The sequence below is a fragment of the Euphorbia lathyris genome, chromosome 8, assembly GCF_963576675.1.
Source record: "Euphorbia lathyris chromosome 8, ddEupLath1.1, whole genome shotgun sequence".
NCBI lineage: Eukaryota > Viridiplantae > Streptophyta > Magnoliopsida > Malpighiales > Euphorbiaceae > Euphorbia > Euphorbia lathyris.
The window spans coordinates 18,806,047-18,823,134 of NC_088917.1; the positions used below are offsets into that span (position 1 = coordinate 18,806,047).

General features: G+C 34.7%; 1 long non-coding RNA gene across 1 annotated transcript; it reads right to left on the reverse strand.

Annotated features, from left to right (window-relative positions):
- Nucleotides 1-5,521: 5,521 nt before the first annotated feature.
- On the reverse strand, nt 5,522-8,853 carry LOC136202059 (uncharacterized). Its single transcript, XR_010674282.1, has 3 exons — nt 8,722-8,853; nt 5,644-5,769; nt 5,522-5,579 (listed from the first exon to the last, which is right to left on the reverse strand). It is a non-coding gene; the product is annotated as an uncharacterized lncRNA (long non-coding RNA).
- Between the last annotated feature and the right edge of the window lie 8,235 nt (nt 8,854-17,088).

Here is a 17,088-nt window from a genome sequence, read left to right on the forward strand (position 1 = left end):
CGACTTTTGCAGACCATCCTCCATCGAGTGAAAGGCGTTCTCGTCATTTACGCACATGTCGAATATCCTATTCGCATTATCCGTAGCCTACGCACAAGACAAATTAGGAACGCAAATTACAAATTACATCTTACCACTCCGAGAGCAGCCAAAACCTCCAGTCTGAGGTTAATCTTCGCGACATCTCGCAGCCGCTGTGATTCTCCAGGAATCTTAGCAATTCTGGCCAAAGCGCACGGGGGTCTGAACTCATCATATCGGCTCCGACCGGCAGCTGATGCATAAATTCGAGGTACCTTGCCACCTTTGCATTCATCCTCTTAACCATCTCAGGATGATCCCCGATCTTATGCACCAGTTCGGGCCCCACTTCAGTGCAAACCCGCTTGGAGCTCTCGCCTTGTACCCCATCATTTTCAGCTGGCCATGCCCCTTCTTCAGCACCTTCCAACATATTCACTTTCCCCGCGCGACCAGCTTTCCTTTTTCTGCGACTAGCAAGTTCAGCTCTCCCTTCCATGTCCTCTTCCTCCACGAATGTAACTTCGGCTTCTCCTTCGACCTCCTTCTCCTGCGAGACCCCACGAGCATCGCTAGAGGTACATCGGTAGCAGCTCCTCCATCCTCGGACGCACCAAGTACCCCGCCCTTACTTTGGACGACTTGGTTCGCATCCTCTAGCGAGGTAAATGAGGCTAATGAGGCCGAGTTTCCTTCAAAGGCCTCCGTCGAGGTAGCAATTCCTACACGGAATTCATTAGTGTCGAAATCGATGCTGACCCTTGGATCTCCGGCACCTGCGAGAGCACAAACATATACTTAGAGCAAACACAAAGGAATTTTGCATAAATAAAACACCCAGGAACACCCTGATGCCTCACCTACTACAGCGACGTTCACAGAGATAGACTCTAACTTTGCCAGCTCGCCGTAAGTAAAGTGATGACCTTTCTTCCATTTTTCAAAGTCTCTCTCCGACCACCCCGACAGATGCGCCATCCTCCACTGATTCTAGATAGAGTACCCGCAAGCCAAGAAATGCCCGATCAACTGATCGACATCCTGCTTGCTCTCCTTATCACACGGGAGACCCTTCAAGTATTCAACTAACTGTTTCTCCGACTCCAATATCTCCCGAGCTACCAACCAACGACCCGAGTCCATGGGGTCCTCATTCAAGACTACCCAGAAGGGAAAGACGCCACGAAGTTGGCGAACCAAAAAATACTGATGTCGCCACTCGTCGATCTTTTCCTGCAATCCTCCGAGAATATTGAACTTCGGGTGGGAGAAGGTCACGTGATGCGAACGGGGACCCTTGTTCGGCTTAAAGAAGTGGCGGAAGACTAAGCTAGTAGCTCGAAAACCAGCAGACCGACACAGGGAGTAGAATCCCACCAGCATCCTCCACCCATTCGGGTGGATGTGACCAGGGCATAGGTCGAACTCCTTCATCTGACCAGGGTGAATCTTGTCATTTATAGTTCACATGTGAGTCATTTTTATCACTAATTAGTAACAGATCCAAAACATACGATTAGACGTGAATTTTTTTTAAAATCTAATTAAAAAATATATTGTCTATTGTACGAATTTGACAAAAGAATTTCAAAAAAAAATCACCGAATTTATAAATATTAATCTCGAATTCCATAATTAAATCACAGAAAATACAAAATCTTTTTTTAAACAATTAATATGAAATTAGTGCAAAATAAAGAATAAAATATATGTGTTTTATAATAATATCTAAAATTGAAGTAGCTTGCCAACGCTATGGGTAAAATTACACTAAGATGCCAACTTTAGGGGTAAAATTGCTTCTGCAGGTAAAAATTATGGATATTATTGCACTTTATCCCTATATTTTTATTAAGATTCAGTTTACCTTAACGTCTAAAATGGTGCAATTTTAACCATAACGTTGGCAGTCAAGTATAATTTTACCCCTAACGTTGTCAAGTTGGATCAATTTGAGACATAATTTATCAAACAAGATTCTTGGTCATGAATCTTGTCGTTTATACTTTGCATGTGACTCATTTTATCACTTATTAGTCACGTATCATAAATATATATGATTAGACGTAACAACAATTTAAAAAATATAGTGTTTTTGTACAAGTTGGATAAAAAAATTCAAAATATTTTACAGAATTTATAAATGTTAATCTCCAATTCTATTATTAAATCATCGAAAATATAATTTTACCTTTAACATTGACAAATTATGTCTCAATTTTAACCATAACGTTGACAGTCAAATATAATTTTACCTCTAATAAAGAACAAAATAGTGCAAAATTATGTCTCAATTTTAACCATAACGTTGATAAATTAGTGCAAAATATGTAAATATTTACCCTTAAAAAATAGAAAGACATAAGAGCTTAGCAAGCCCAATTTTTACAAGTTAAATAGAAAATGTAAATATCAAAATTGAAAAGAAAATAGAAAAAAAGAAAATATAAAACGTAACTATAAAAAGTGGAGTTTGAAAAAAAAAAGAAAAAAAACATAAAAACCCGAATTCTAGGATTCTTCCTTGGGACAAATACTTTTATACATACTTCTTCTGGTTGGTCCAAGCCATAACAAATGCGAAGCTATACGACTTATCCAGGCATTCCAACCCATTTTAGTGGAAGGCCGTGCTATTTGTAATTCCTCCTAAACAATAAAATATGTTACCTGCTTTATTTTATTTAGATCGGGAAAAACGCTTTTATGAAACCAATACTCGAATTGACAATTGAAGCATCTGAGGCTGCATTAATCGGGGAAAATATAAAACGTAACTATAAAAAGTGGAGTTTGAAAAAAAAAAGAAAAAAAACATAAAAACACCTGGTGGGGAATCGAAACCCCGATCTGTGACATAGTGTCCTGACACAGAGCAGTTTTTCCACTAAACCACAGGTGGGAGATAGTGATTAAATTCCCGTTTAATATTTATACTTTACAAATTAAGTTGGAACTAGCATCCCAATTTATACTAGATTGGTGGGTAAATTACACCCATAGCCATTAAACTTTACCCATTTTCACATTATGGCCACTCAACTTCATTTCTTCTCGGTATGACCACTCACCTTTACACTTTTTAACACCGGTGTCCACTCAATTTTAACTAACTTCTTAAAATGACCGTTAACGATTGTTAACGACTTTAAAATAAAAATATTCAAGAATTAAAGTTGTTCAAAACGACATTTACCATGAAACCACATTCTTTATTTTCGAAAATCATATTTTTTGGAGCTCTCTCTCTAAAAATTCACTTTCTCTCTCCTAACCAAACAACACCTAAATGATCTCAAAACGAAAAATTTCAAGAATTAAAGTTCCTTAGAATATCATTAACGCTTTGAATTTTTTATTTTTAGCCGTCAATGGTCGTTTTCAGGCATTAAGTGGCCACCGTTTTAAAAAGTCTGAAGTTGAGTGGTCATACTGGAAAGAAATAAAGTTGGATGGCCATAATGTGAAAATGGGTAAAGTTCAGTGGCCATGAGTGTAATTTACCCCTAGATTAGTTGCATAATGAATTGCGATGCTGTCGGATCTGACAATTTGAACCGGGCATCAGCTAGATTTTCAATATGAGTTTATATATCTTTAGTGATCCGATTGGAATTTGTTGGGTTCCATTTTAAATAAAAATAAAATAAACAGTAGAAATAATAAAATTAGAGGCTCTATATCTTTATTTCGTTTCTATTTTTATCGGATAAGGTGTTAACGTTAAAATCATGAGCAATTTTACCCCTAACATTGGTCCCATGAGCAATTTTACCCCTAACATTGGCCGTCAAGAACAATTTTACCCATAACGTTACCAAGTTCAGTCAATTTGAGAAGTAATTCATCAAACTGTTTTTTCGATCATAAATCTTGTCATCTATAGTTCACATGTGAGTCATTTTTATCACTAATTAGTAACAGATCTGAAACATACCGAATTTTTTTTTAAAATCTAATTAAAAAATATATTATCTATTGTACGAATTTGTCAAAAGAATTTCAAAAAAATTCACCGAATTTATAAATATTAATCTCGAATTCCATAATTAAATCACAGAAAATATAAAATCTTTCTTCAAATAATTAATATGAAATTAGTGCAAAATAAAGAACAAAATATATGTGTTTTATAATAATATCTAAAATTGAAGTAGATTGCCAACGCTAGGGGTAAAATTGCACTTGGATGCCAACTTTAGGGGTAAAATTGCTCCTGATGGTAAAAATTATGGATATTATTGCAGTTTATCCCTATATTTTTTTTTATTAAGATTCAGTTTACCTTAACGTCTAAAATGGTGCAATTTTAAACATAACGTTGGCAGTCAAGTATAATTTTACCCCTAACGTTGTTAAGTTAGATCAATTTAAGACATAATTTATCAAACAAGATTCTTGGTCATGAATCTTGTCGTTTATACTTTGCATGTGACTCATTTTATCACTTATTAGTCACGTATCATAAATATATATGATTAGACGTAAAAACAATTTAAAAAATATAGTGTTTTTGTACAAGTTGGATAAAAAAATTCAAAATATTTTATGGAATTTATAAATGTGAATCTCCAATTCTATTATTAAATCATAGAACATATAATTTTACCTCTAACATTGACAAATTGGGTCAATTTAAGAAATAACTCATCAAACTATCTTATCAGTCACAAATTTTATGACATACACTTTACATGTACGTCATTTTATTAGTCATTGATAACAGATTACAAACACATGAATAGACATGAAAAAAATAAAAATAAATTATATTATGTTTTCTACAAATAAGACAGAAAATTTAAATATTTCGTCGAATTTAAAACTATTAATCTCCAATTTCATTACTAAATCACAAAAAAAAAATGTTAAAACTTTTTTAGAAGTAACTGATATGTAACTGGTGTAGAATAAATAGCAAAACATATGTATTTTATAATAAAATATGAAACTGATCCAACTTATCAACGTTAGGGGTAAAATTTCTCTTACTTGTCAACGTTTGAGGTTATCAACAGTCGTTTTGAGGCTTTGAGTGGCCACCGATATTAAAAAATATAAAGTTCAGTTGTCACACTGTTAAGAATTGAAGTTCAGTGGCTGTGGGTGTAATTTACCCTGAAAAATAATAAAATCTGAAACTGATCCAACTTATCAACGTTAGGGGTAAAATTTCTCTTACTTGTCAACGTTTGACGCTATCAACGGTCGTTTTGAGGCTTTGAGTGGCCACCGATATTAAAAAATGTAAAGTTCAGTTGCCACACTGTTAAGAATTGAAGTTCAGTGGCTGTGGGTGTAATTTACCCTGAAAAAATAGAAAGACATAAGAGCCCCAATTTTTACAAGTTAACTAGAAATGTAAATATCAAAATTGAAATGAAAATAGAAAATGTAAATGTAAATAGAAAAAAGAAAAAAAAATAGAAAACGTAAATATACAAAGTGGAGTTTGAGAAAAAAAGAATAGAAAAAAGAAAAAAAAATAGAAAACGTAAATAAATTCAGTTGCCACACTGTTAAGAATTGAAGTTCAGTGGCTGTGGGTGTAATTTACCCTGAAAAATAATAAAATCTGAAACTGATCCAACTTAACAACGTTAGGGGTAAAATTTCTCTTACTTATCAACGTTTGAGGCTATCAACGGTCGTTTTGAGGCTTTGAGTGACCACCGATATTAAAAAACGTAAAGTTCAGTTGCCACACTATTAAGAATTGAAGTTCAGTGGCTGTGGGTGTAATTTATCCTGAAAAAATAGAAAGACATAAGAGCCCCAATTTTTACAAGTTAAATAGAAAATGTAAATATCAAAATTGAAATGAAAATAGAAAATGTAAATGTAAATAGAAAAAAGAAAAAAAAATAGAAAACGTAAATATACAAAGTGGAGTTTGAGAAAAAAAGAAAAAAAATAAAAACCACAAGGTGGGGAATTGAACCCCGGACAAGTGCCATAGCGTCCTGAGACGCAGCACCATTGTTCCACTAAGCCATTGGTGGGAGATGTCTACTGGACGCCCATTTAATAATTAAAGTTTACCAATTAAGTTGGCACCAGCAAACATTTGTCCAACTTAATTAGCTGATCCCAATTTATACTAGATTAGTTGCATAATGAATTGCAATGTTGCCGGATCCGACGATTTGAACCGGGAATCAGCTAGATTTTCAATATGAGTTTATATATCTTTAGTGATCCGATTGGAATTTGTTGGGTTCTATTTCAAATAAAACTAAGGGTAAAGTTCAAATAAAACTCCTGTGGTTTCACTAATTTTCAGATAAATGACTGTGGTTTACTTTTTGTCAAAACGAGGATTGAAGTTTCAAACTTGGATTAAATCTATTAAAACCATCTTTAACGACCTGAAAATGAAAATTTTCAGGAATTAAAGTTGTTCAATGTCATATTTTCTATGGAACTACATTTTCGATTTTCGAAAATCATCTTTTTTGGAACTTTCTCTCTCTAAACACTAACTTTCTCTCTCTTTACCAAACATCATCTAAACAATCTCAAAATAAAAAAGTTGAAGAATTAAAGTTGCTTAGAATATTAGCAGTTCTTAAAATATGTCATTTTCGAAGTCGTCAAAGGTGATTTTAATAGTATCAATCGAAAAAGTCCTTATTTTGTTAAAGTTAAAAACCTCAATCCTCGTTTTGACAAAAAGTAAACCACAATCCTTTATCTGAAAATTAGTGAAACCACAAGGATTTTATTTGAACTTTACCCTAAAACTAAAATAAATAGTAGAAATAATAAAATTAGAGGCTCTATATCTTTATTTCGTTTCTATTTTTATCAGATAAGGTGCAAAAAATATTCTTAACGTTAAAATTGGGAGCAATTTTACCCCTAACATTGGTCCCAGGAGCAATTTTACCCCTACCATTGGCCGTCAATAACAATTTTACCCCTAACTTTAGGGAGTTCAGTCAATTTGAGAAGTAATTCATCAAACTGTTTTCTTGGTCATGAATCTTGTCATCTATAGTTCACATGTGAGTCATTTTTATCACTAATTAGTAACAGATCCGAAACATACCGAAATTTTTTTAAAGTCTAATTAAAAAATATATTGTGTCACACCCGACCCAAAACGGCATCGGACATGAAAAGAAAAATAGGATAGCGATCACCTATCAGCCTGAAAGTCGAACCGATTTTCTAATAAATAAAAATTTATTTAAACTACCTAATGTTTTATTAATTATTTGACTTGGACTTGATAATTCTATCAAGCTTCTTACGTATCCCGAACATCTTTTAATCTTTTAGTCGAGAATCAAAGCCACGTAGTTCTACCTATTTTAAGTTAGTTCTTTTAATAGGTAGTTCTCTTAACTTATGAACTCATTTTAACTTATTGGCACGTTGATTGACACGCTAATAACTTAACTGTACATTTCACTTTATTACTATATAATTTAATATATCAAAACGAATCAAATCGAATAACGTTTTATCAAAGCGAATTAAATCGAACAACGTTTTATCAAAGCGAATCAAATCGAACAACGTTTTATCAAAGCGAATCAAATCGAACAACGTTTTATCAAAGCGAATCAAATCGAACAACGTTTTATCAAAGCGAATCAAATCGAATAAACCGCTTTAACAAACCAACTCATAATCAAATAAATCGCTTTAACAAATCAACTTGTAATCAAACAAACGTAAAACAAAATTTGCGTGTGTGTCCATCCTCGAATTCCACCCGTGTAGCTTATCATAACATCAATCATATCAATAATCGAGATATCTCATTCATATCTCGTCTTGCCTAACGTTAGGACTACCAGCCGTGCACTCTGACCATACCGCCCTTAGGTATGATCTTACAATTACAACTCCTACCCCAGGCAATCCTAGATGGACAAAACCATTTTATCTTTCTTTCGAAATATCACAAAAATCATATTGGATTTCAATCCCAATCTCATAAATAACAATAACTGCAATAGTTTACTCAATCCAAAAACAATTCGAATACGATTCTCAAATTCATTTCTTTCGACCGAATTTTCAAAATACCACGATAATAAATAATTATTCTTCAACTAATCAAAATCAAAAGTATATAAATATTTTAAACAATTTAATAAAACATATTCAAAACTATTTAAATAATTTAAAACTGGAACTTATTTTTATTTGTCACCGGAATAGCCATGTTAGACCGCTAGACCGAATATAGCGTTAGACTCGTTATATTGTCTTAAATCTGTTTGAACTAACTTTATATTCAATTCTTGTACTAATTTTATTTTTAACTTTATACCGACTCTAACTGGCAAATATCGGTATTAGTCCTTCTAATTTTATATTTATTTTAATTCGATAATTTAAAGTCACTTAAATATTAATCAAGTAACTTAAAACTAAATTTTACACCAAACACTTTATCGGACAATTCTCGTTGTCACCGAAATTATAACGTGTAACCTAAACTGATATCGCTAATTCTGACCGAAGGTTCAGTTAAACTCGTGACACTGCTAAGAGTTTATTAATACTGAATTTCACGTTATTAAATCTAAAAGACAACTACTTTAAAATTTATAATTTTTTATAAGTAATCCATCGACGATAAATCTAAATCTGTTAAAATTTGACAAAGCTACTGTAACCAAACTTACTCAATATCATACCTAAAACTTTATAAAATTAATTTTAGTCTAAAAATATAGTTACCGATATATCTCTGCCGGCTATCGAAAATTCATCGTGTGATTCGTTGATAGCTGCAGATTCACGCGGTCATAGATAAGTTTTTCCAATGAAAGTCTTTTTTATTTCCATTAGTATAAAACCACCGAAAACCATCCCCCCTCGTCAACATTCCAGACCTCCTTTATATTGATACATATTTCTATATATGTATATTTTGTTTTTTTAATGGATGGACACCTCATTATATTATTGGAACATTCTTTTCCTATCTAATTGACACGTGGATATAAACAGTCATGTTTTTATTTCTAGTTGACACATGGACATCTAAGTTTATATCTAATTGACACATATTATACATGTATCAAATGTATGTATTTACTTTCTTATGCATGTGTCAACTTATAATTATAATTATTGTTATTTTTATTATAATTCACAAATGGTAATTTTAAATTGCAATTATAATTTTTTTTATATAAAATGAAATTCTAATTACGTATAAGGATAAGTGCATATGCATTGGTCATTGTAAAAATATTGTTTCTAATCCTTTTAATTTATAACTTTTTATAAAACTTATCCAGAACTTTTAATTTACTCCTAAAAACATTAAATTAAACTCAATAGTATATTTAAAATCGTAATTAATTATACTTCAAAATCTATATCGAATAATTTTAGACACGGACGTGACATATTGTCTATTGTACGAATTTGACAAAAGAATTTCAAAAAATTCACCGAATTTATAAATATTAATCTCGAATTCTATAATTAAACCGAAGAAAATATAAAATCTTTCTTTAAACAATTAATATGAAATTAGTGCAAAATAAAGAACAAAATATATGTGTTTTATAATAATATCTAAAATTGAAGTAGATTGCCGACGATAGGGGTAAAATTGCACTTGGATGCCAACTTTAGGGGTAAAATTGCTCCTGATGGTAAAAATTATGGATATTATTGCACTTTATCCCTATATTTTTCTTTTTATTAAGATTCAGTTTACCTTAACGTCTAAAATTGTGCAATTTTAACCATAACGTTGGCAGTCAAGTATAATTTTACCTCTAACGTTGTCAAGTTGGATCAATTTCAGGCATAATTTATCAAACAAGATTCTTGGTCATGAATCTTGTCGTTTATACTTTGCATGTGACTCATTTTATCACTTACTAGTCACGTATCATAAATATATATGATTAGACGTAAAAACAATTTAAAAAATATAGTGTTTTTGTACAAGTTGGATAAAAAAATTCAAAATATTTTATGAAATTTATAAATGTGAATCTCCAATTCTATTATTAAATCATAGAACATATAATTTTACCTTTAACGTTGACAAATTGGGTCAATTTAAGAAATAACTCATCAAACTACCTTATCAGCCACAAATTTTATGACATACACTTTACATGCGCGTCATTTTATTACTCATTGATAACAGATTACAAACACGTGAATAGACATTAAAAAAATAAAATAAAAAATTATATTATGTTTTGTACAAATAAGGCAGAAAAACTTAAATATTTCGTCGAATTTAAAACTATTAATCTCCAATTTCATTACTAAATCACACAAAATAAAATGTTAAAACTTGTTTTTAGAAGTAACCGATATGTAACTGGTGTAGAATAAATAGCAAAATATATGTATTTTATAATAAAATCTGAAACTAATCCGACTTATCAACGTTAGGGGTAAAATTTCTCTTACCTGTCAATGTTTGAGGCTATCAACGGTCGTTTTGAGGCTTTGAGTGGCCACCGATATTGAAAAATGTAAAGTTCAGTTGCCACACTGTTAAGAATTGAAGTTCAGTGGCCGTGGGTGTAATTTACCCTTAAAAAATAGAAAGACATAAGAGCCCCAATTTTTACAAGTTAAATAGAAAATGTAATTATCAAAATTGAAAATAGAAAATGTAAATGTAAATAGAAAAAAGAAAAAAAAAACGTAAATATACAAAGTGGAGTTTGAGAAAAAAAGAAAAAAAAATAAAAAACATCAGGTGCCACACTGTTAAGAATTGAAGTTCAGTGGCCGTGGGTGTAATTTACCCTTAAAAAATAGAAAGACATAAGAGCCCTAATTTTTACAAAAACAGAAAATGTAATTATCAAAATTGAAATGAAAATAGAAAATGTAAATGTAAATAGAAAAAAGAAAAAAAAAAAAACGTAAATATACAAAGTGGAGTTTGAGAAAAAAATAAAAAACACCGGGTGGGGAATTGAACCCCGGGACCCGTGCCATAGCGTCCTGAGACGCAGCACCATTGTTCCACTAGGCCACTGGTGGGAGATGTCTATTGAACGCCCATTTAATATTTAAAGTTTACCAATTAAGTTGGCACCAGCAAACATTTATCCAACTTAATTAGCTGATCCCAATTTATACTAGATTAGTTGCATAATGAATTGCAATGTTGTCGGATCCGACAATTTGAACCGGGAATCGACTAGATTTTCAATATGAGTTTATATATCTTTAGTGATCCGATTGGAATTTGTTGGATTCTATTTTAAATAAAACTAAAATAAATAGTAGAAATAATAAAATTAGAGACTCTATATCTTTATTTCGTTTCTATTTTTATCGGATAAGGTGCAAAAATACTCTTGAGGCCCACGATCGCTTGAGGCCCCTCGGAGGCCTCAAACCCATCAGTAAAGGCCTATAAATACCTGAAGGCTCCTCCACTAAAGGTACGCATACACATAGACACATCGACTATACTATTTGTGCACTTCGCTTAGAACCTCTAACTATCTTAAGCTTCGGAGTGTCTGCAGGGACCGATCCCCCCACAGAGACAGCAACTAAGGGACTTGAACACCTCGCAGAAGTACCCCTCACCAAGTGAAGGCCCGCAACGGATCATTGTAGTTCGATACCTAATTAATAGGTAAGAATATTTATTTTTGAAAAAATAAAATATTATTCAGTGTTTGGCTAAAATACCAAAAAGTAATTTGAGCTGTTTATTTATGACGTTGGAAAATAATTTCCTATCACTAACTTATATATAATGTTATATTTATTTATAATTTTGATTTTCAACTAAAACTAAAGTTTATATATCATAATAAAAGAAAAAATGGAAAACGTAAATATATATATATATATATATATATATATATATATATATATATATATGTATGAAAATAATGAAAAACCGAAAAAAAAAGAAAAAGTGAAAAACGAAAAAAACATAAAAAAATAGTAAACACGAAAAAAGTAACGGAAAAATGAAAAAAACATGAAAAACCAAAAAAATAAAAGTGAAATACAGAAAAAATAGAAAAAATTCGATGGAAAAAAAGTAAAAAACATGAAAATTGATAACAACTCAAATTATTCTTGAATAAGGAACAAATGAAAATAAATAGAAATAATGGCAAACCATTATTCATTCTAAAAGAGATATTTATGCATGATCAAAGAATACGAAAAGGCGCCTTTATTACCATCCATGAATGAGAATAAATACAATTAAATGGCAATTAATAGCCATTAAAGGGGAATAAAGACTTGACTGTTCGAATACCTCAACTCTGAGGGTTTCAATGCTAAATGCTGGGATTAATGGAGAATTGATAGCAATTAAAGATGAGTAATGACTTGACTCTTCACCTGCTTCCCCATTAATGCTGAAGGTTACAAAAACCTATATAAATACCCCAGCTTCCTAGGATCAAATGTACACTTACTGATTCTCTACTTTTGTGCTTACAGTTTATTCTCAGAAATATTACTGACTTTGGCATCGGAGTGTCCCCGGCCGATCCCAACGGCGCCTCACAGGGAAGTGCTCCGATCAAGGATTTTTCCACAAGTTATCAATTGGTGCGGTGAAGGTGGATCTCTAACAAACAGGAAATCACAAAATCTTGATTGTATAGAGTTTCATAAAGAACAAAACAATGGAGTCAACGGAATAGAAATCTCAATCTCAAACCTTGGCTCAATCAGTACAACAAATCTATCCAAAGATACAGTTCTCCATATATTGGTGGGAAAGAGTTTTCTACATTAAATCTGGAATTTTATGATGAAAAAGATAAGTTTCCTCCCCTTTCTTATTCCATTTTTAATTAAAGAAAATTGAGATCCCTCGTTCTTATAAAGTGTTATGAATATCATTGCATGTTATTATGATAAATCTAATAAATTGTGAAAGATAAAGTAGTAGACACAAATCTTTCATTAAATCTTGCATGCTTACTACGCCCTCATATTTTTATGCATGACAAGTGTAATATGCCATTATCATTGAATTAGTACAAGATGAATGTATAAGACCCGTAATCTTGGGATTTACAAAAAAATTCATCCATTCAATGTAATTTTGTCATTTGACATTAAAATATCATAAAAGGGCTCATGTAATTACAAATGATTTAGATCTGGTCGGTCTTTTGGATGAACATGCATATAACTATTAGAAGAAATTACAAAAAAAAATCATATTTGGTTTTTCCTTGTACAATTCACCATCTATATATGGCTTTTCTCCTATATAGTACTTTTAATATCAGAAATTCATATTTTTGAATATTGTTTTGTCAAACAGTTATTTCATTCCCTTTTTTACAAGGATGTGTCTATTCATATAAAAACTGTTTATTTGACATTGTTAGAATTTCTGTTACCAACACAAGAGACTTGAAAATATTGAGTCTATTTATAATTATCCTGTAATTGTCCCTAACTATTAAGGCCATTATGGGCTGATGAATTACCAAATTGGATAAACAAAACTTTCATACCCTGAGCTAACTACAAAATAGTGCAAGTGTCAGTTTTGGATCAGAACATTAATTTATGTAAAATTCTTAGGATATGCATGATAATTCCTTAGAGATTGTTTGGATGATGGTATATGAAGGTATGTGAGGATGAATTTTGGGTAATTTTCCATACACCTCGAATTGGAGGAGAATCATGGTACATGTATTTTTTCTTCCAAAATTACCCTTTGTATTTATTTTATTTATACAAATGAAATGATATAAGAGTAATTTCATATATAACTACATTATTAAACCATCACTTACCTTACTTTAATTATATTTCATCCAAACGAGGCATTAATGATCTCTGAATGCCATTAATGTACGGATGCACAATATTAATTGCAAGTAAATAGCAACTATGTAAGATATCTTACTCAATATAGAATGTCATAACTTTTATGACGTTTAAAATAAATATGTGATAACTTGCTGGATCCGCTTTGATATTCTTTGCCGGAGTTACCTGCAAAACAAAACCGGAGACAGGATCTCCGGGAAAACTCTCCGACGATCAAGTCAGTTTTTGTAAAAATGAGTCCACAATTTAGCAATAGCTTTGTGGGAAAAAATGTGAACGTACCTCCCCCCTTATTCTTAAGGCCTTTTATAGGTGTTTTTTGGGTAACCGCCGAGGGCGGTTACTCCTTAGTGGGCCACGTTCTGAGGGCGGTTACCCCTTTTTAGGCCATGTCCCTTTCGTGGCTTTCATGGCAACGAACGTGGTTTTGAATGGGAGTTTTGAGTGGGGCGGTTTACTCGCTGCGCCCGCTTCCTTCATTCGGGTCCCGTCCAATCTTAGCCCATGGGGCTTTAATATGGGCTGGGCTTGCGAAATGAATATAACCCGTTTTGGGCTTCGCGGGTTATCACATGCCTCCCCCTTGGTCTAGCAAGAGCCCTTTTAGGGTCTTTTTATAGGGGACGCTTCGTCTTTGTCCGATTATTTCAACGTTTTGAATTTGTGCATTTCCCCTCTTTTGTTTTCTCCGGCGTCGACCTTTTAATTCCGTTACTTCTTTTCCGGCGTTGACCTCTTAATCCCGTCACTTCACTGTGTTGTCTTTTTCATGTAAGTTTTTTCTTTTCACATTTGTTCCTTATTCGGCTTTTTGCTTCTGTTTTCCTTTTATCGATCATGTCAGACCTCGACTTCGCGCCGTTTGACGACGATTATGTCCGTGAGGTCTCTAACGAGGTCGAAGAGATGGTTGAGGAAGCTTCAACCAGCTCTCCTGGGTGTAATTCTCATCCCGCCGACTTCCTTCATCTGGCGAATACAACCGACGAGGGTTTAGGTTTTGACCCCAAAAAGTTGATTTCGCCACATGTCCCAACCCCTCGTTTGTTACCAAAGAAGGATAGGTCGGGAAGTCTGGTTTGTCAAGAGACAATCGATGATTTACGGGAGCATTATCCCTGGCTCCGAGGTCTCGAGACTATCATTCCTGGGGAGGATAGGGGACCTGGCGATTACCCAAAGGGGTACTTCACTATTTTCGTGGCCCAGATTATCTGCGGCTTCACTTATCCGCTGGCGGATGAGATTGCTTCCGTCCTAGGCGGTTACGGAATCGCGCCCGGGCAATTGCATCCTAACGGCTGGGCCGATTTGACTCTGGACAAATTCTTGGCGGATTGCTTGGAGGTTCCCTTTTCGCCCAAAATCTTCTCCAAGCTCCACTATTTCAAAAGCTCGGCGGGGTATTTCACTTTCATCCGCCAGAGCGGATACTATGGTTTTGACGAGAAGCTGAACAAGATCCGCGAGTGGGATCGATCTTACTTTTTTATCAAGTTTAATGAGGAAAACCTGAACTTCCTTCGTTGCTGGAGCCGACCCAATGTAAAGAGTTTGAACTTCGGGTATCCCAGCAAGGAAGAATCCGCCGTTATCAAGTTCTTGAAGAGCACTCCTCCTTTTGTATGGACATACGATCAGGCCTTTCATATGCTAAGGAGCCGAGTAGCGATTGCGTACCGCGAGGGGGATCGCGTTGTCTATATTCCTTATCGCGTTTTTGTGCAAGGTACTTTTTATTTCCAAGTTGATGGTTTCTTTTAACCCTTTGCAGGGGTGATCCTTTATCTCAAATCGCTGCAGATCGGGAGGCTAAAGCCCTGGCGAGAAGAAAGAAGCGGATGACGGAAACCGCTTCCGTTGTAGGGGCGGATCCTTCTGGCGGGACGATTCCTTCTATTGGGGTGGCTTCCCCAGTTAGGGCTTCCGCTTCACAAGGTCCCGCTTCTGCCTCCGAGGATCTTCCTTTAACCAGGAAGCGGAAGATAAGTGCGGATACAGAGTCTTCTCGTTCTAAAAAGAAGAACACTTCAGTGTCCCTTACTGTTGGCGGCGCACCTGTATCCGCCTCGTCTAAAGGAAAGAGCAGTACCCCCATTCACGAGGTATCTTGATCTACTCCCTCTCGTATTGCTACTTTTTCCTCATGAGCTATCTGCCATTCCCTTGATATTTTTCTTTATGCTTTTGCAGCCAATCCCCGATATTAGCGGATGGTGGACTAGGACTTTCGGCCTGGCCGTGAACTTCTCTTGCAAGGATATTGTATCTTCCATATGCAATGTCCTCGGGCGACTTCCCTCCGCCTCCCGTGTGCGCGAGCAAGTACCGCTCCCTACTGCTGTGGAAGGGATAGAGAAGCGTTCTGTAGAGGTATATTATTGCTTTGTCCTTCGCTTTCAAATATCTTGTGTTCATTGTAACCGCATATTTCTATTCGCCCATTTTTATTTGTGAGACGTGTTATATGCAGATTATCAATTTCACTGAGGGCATTCTCCGAAGGGATGCAGAGCGAGCCAAGGAGTTGGAAAGTCTTGGTACGGAATTGGCGACTCAGAAGTCGCTTTATGATGATGTCCAAGGGAAGGTGAAGGTCCTAGAGGGCACCTGTCAGAAGGCCGTGGGCGAGAAGGAGGAGGCCCTTAAATCCCTTCAGGCCAAGTCCGATGAACTGCAAAAAGCCCTCGACGACCTAGCTGCTTTCAAGGAGGCCCAAAAGAAGAGGGTTGAGAAGATTTTGGCTGAAGATGGCGCCCGCATCTACTGGTATGGGGAGCGGATTCATGCCGCTTATGAGCACGGGCATCAGGGTCTAGTACTTAACCGCCCCAAAGTTCCCATCCCTGAAAAGGATTTAACTGGGGAGTGGGATAAGCTGGAAGCCGAGGATGCTGATATGGATGAGGTACTCTTCTTAGATTGGAAGAGTCTTCAGGATCCTCCGATTAGCTGCGAGATCCCTATTCAGCCCGCGGAAGGAGAGGCACCCCAAGCCGTTTCTCAACCTGTGCAAGAGGTACCTCTCGCCGAAGAGGTTACTGAAGCGGTTACCGATTCAAGGGTTGAGGATTCGCTTGAAGTAGATCCTCCTACCGGAGGAGATGAGGGAGTCGCCGAAGTCCAGGAGGGCATTAGGGGCGAAGGAGAGGAAGCTGTAGCATAGCTTAACTTATATTTGGACTTTTATATGTAAAAACCATGTAACAAACCGCTCTGATATATATATTTTCTTTCGGTTGTTGCTTTTCATATGTGTGTGATTGTCACTTTTTTGCC